The following is a 3,591-nucleotide window of genomic DNA, read 5'->3' on the forward strand; positions in this document are numbered from 1 at the left end:
TCAATGTTGCAAAATAGATTTGGGACACTTTGTATCTAGCACATGAAGGTGTAGATAAAGTGAGGAAAGCAAAGATTGATTTGTTGATGGCCAAGCTCAATAGGTTCGTGATTGTAGATGGAGAGGGGCCACAAGAAATGTTTGATAGATTAATGACCTTGGTGGGCAAGATTAGAGGCTATGGGTGTGATGAGCTTGATGATCACAAAGTGGTGAAGGTTATGTTGGAGGCCTAGTCACCAAGAAATGAGACCGTAGTCACCTTGATTAGGGATAAGAAGAAGTTTGAGCACTTCACACCTAATGATGTGCTTGGAAGATTGTTGACATTTGACATGCAAAGAGAAGAAGCTAATGAGAGGAGAAGACTTGGTGAGTTGCAAGCCAAGCTAGAAGGCATGAAGATCAAGGAAGTAGCTCTCAAGGCCAACAAATCAAGCAATCAAGGCATCTCCAATAAGGTAAAGGGCAGCAAGCAAGCATCAACAAGTCAACCCAAGGAAATCAAGTCAACTCCACAAAATGATGATCCAAGTTCATCCTCAACTGAAGATGAAGATGATGGGGCTGATTATATGAAGATTGATGACATGGCTTTGTTCATGAAGAGCTATCACAAGGGGTTGAAAAAGAATGGGTACAAAATAGTGCAAAGAAGGTTCCCAAACAAGAAGAAGAGGACTTGCTACAATTGTGGCAGCACGGAGCACTTCATTGCTAAGTGTCCTTATGACAAGAAAGAGAACAAATACAAGAGGGACAACAATGAGGGCAAGCATGAGCACAAAAAGAGATACAAGCAAATGGGAGAGGCACACATTGGGCATGAGTGGGACTCAACTAAAGAATCAAGTGAAGAGGATGTGAAGATTGCAACCGTGGCTATTCAAAAGCCATCCTTTATATCAAGGCTCTTCAACAACATGTCCGATGATGATGACCACTGCTCCACTCATGTTTGTCTTATGGCAAAGGGTGAGAAGGTAAAACGAAAGGCTAAATCTCCTCCACCTCCTAGTGACATCTCTAGTAGTGAACTTAGTGATTCTAGTGATAATGATACTAGTGATGTTGAGAAATATGTTAAATTGACTAAAAAGTTAGATTCTAAAACTGAGCTCTTCATAATGAATCTAATGGAGGAACTAGAAAATGTCAAAGTCGAGCTAGCCGATAGAGATGATTATCTTGAGGAAACCGAAAAGATGTATATTGGCTGCAAGGAAGCTCTTGAGTTAGAGAGAAGTGAGGTGGACTCTTTGAACAAGGCCTTGGCCAAAGAATAAAGAGAACATGCTCTCATAAAGAAGGCAAATATTGCACTCAATGACAAGTATTGTGTCTTAGTTGAAAAGCACAACAAACTTGGGAAGCAATATAACCTTGTATGTGAGAGCACCCCACTTCCCTCCAACACAAATGACATTTCTATTCCCTCCACTAGCCAAGGGTGTGGAAAATGCTATAATCTTGACTTAAAAGTTTATTCCAATAACCTTACAAACTTGGAGGTCATGAAAAAGGAGATTGCTAGGCTCAATGCTATGTTAGGAAAAAGGGGTGTGGAAGGTAAGAAACCTGCTGCTGGCAAAGGCGAAAAACCAAAGAGGCCACAATACAAAGATGGAAGAAATCAACGCATCAAAGATGGGCTTGGGCATACTCATGGAGATAAAACCAATGGGAGAAAGGTAATAAATGGATATGAGTGTGTTCAGTTCATGAGCAAAGGGCAGGAAGGTACTGATAGGTCTGCATAGAAGGTGGCACAAGGCCAGCCTAGAGTAGCACAGCGGCCTATGGGCGGCAGTGCCGCTGTGAAGGGCGGTAGTGCTGCTCCCCACAGAAAAGGGAAGACCACCTCCTACTCCTCTGCTCATGTCAAGTCCAAGAAGAAGGTGTCACTTCCAAAGCAGGTTGTTCAGAAACTAAAGAAATCTATCTGGGTCACTCCAAATAGATATGCTTATCAACCAAAGGCAAAAACACCTCCTCAATGTTTGGATTCTAACTTTGTTTTGTAGCACAACAACAAGGGGGAGGTGTTTGCCAAGTTTATTGGCAATGGTTGAAATGTTTATCATAATGCTTCTATTTGGGTTCCTAAAGTTCTTGTGACTAACATGTAAGGCCCCAAGAATATTTGGGGACCTAAGACTAGGAACTAAACTTGTGTTGCAGGAATACTCCTCCGGTGGGTTAAGTTGGGTGCTTGATAGTGGCTGTACAAATCATATGACCGGAGAAAGGAGTATGTTCTCATCATATTCCCCAACTACAAATTTAGATGAGAATATCATATTTGGTGATAATTCAAAAGGGGGTGTGATTGGACTTGGTAAAGTAGCTATTACACTTGATCATTCAATTACAAATGTCTTACATGTTGATTCCTTAAAGTACAATCTGTTGTCCGTCTCTCAATTATGTGAGATGGGCTACAATTGTCTCTTCACGGATAAGGGTGTGAAAGTCTCTGAGAGGGAGGATTCCTCAATTGTCTTTACGGGTCACCTCAAGAACAAGCTTTACTTAGTTGATTTCAGCAAAAGTAAAGCTAAGCTTGAGACCTGTTTAGTGGCAAAATCTAGCATGGGTTGGCTATGGCATCGCCGACTGGCTCATGTCAGGATGAGGAACTTGGCCAAACTCCTAAAAGACAACCACATTCTTGGACTAACCAATATTCAATTTGAGAAAGACAGGATTTGTAGTGCTTGCCAAGCCAGAAAGCAAGTAGGTGTACCACACCCACCAAAGAGCATCATGACTACACACAACCATTGGAGTTGATTCACATGGATCTCTTTGGACCGGTCGCCTACATAAGCATCAGGGGTAACAAATATGGTCTAGTTATTATTGATGATTATTCCTGTTTCACTTGGGTGTTCTTTGTTTATGATAAGTCCTAGGTGCAAGAGAAAGTAAAAATATTTGTGAGAAGGTCACAAAGGAAGTTCGGTCTTCCTATCAAAAAGATAAGAAGTGATAATAGGACCGAATTCAAGAACACTCTAGTTGAAGAGTTTCTTGATGATGAGGGCATCAAGCATGAGTTTTCAACTCCTTACACCCCTCAACAAAATGGTGTAGTAGAGAGGAAGAACCGTACACTTCTTGATATGGCAAGGACAATGCTAGATGAATACAAGACGTTGGACCTCTTTTGGAGTGACGCCGTCAACACTGCTTGCCATGCCATCAACTGTATCTACTTACACAAGAAACTCAAGAAGACTTCATATGAGCTTCTAACCGGTAACAAACCAAAGGTGTCATACTTTAGAGTGTTTGGGTGCAAGTGTTTTATACTTAACAAAAGACCCAAAACCTCTAAATTTGCACCTAAAGTTGATAAAGGAATTCTTCTTGGCTATGGATCAAATGAGCATGCCTATCATGTCTTCAACAAAACCATGGGAAGAGTTAAAGTCATGGTAGATGTGACATTTGATGAATCTAATGGCTCTCAAGTGGAGCAAGTTGATTCAAGTGTTGTAGAAAAGGAGGATCCACCATGTGAGGCAGTCAAGCAAATGGCTATAGGCAACATTAGGCCACAAGAAGATCGAGCCACTGAAGATGAGG

Source organism: Miscanthus floridulus, chromosome 5 (genome assembly GCF_019320115.1).
Source record: "Miscanthus floridulus cultivar M001 chromosome 5, ASM1932011v1, whole genome shotgun sequence".
NCBI classification, from domain to species: domain Eukaryota; kingdom Viridiplantae; phylum Streptophyta; class Magnoliopsida; order Poales; family Poaceae; genus Miscanthus; species Miscanthus floridulus.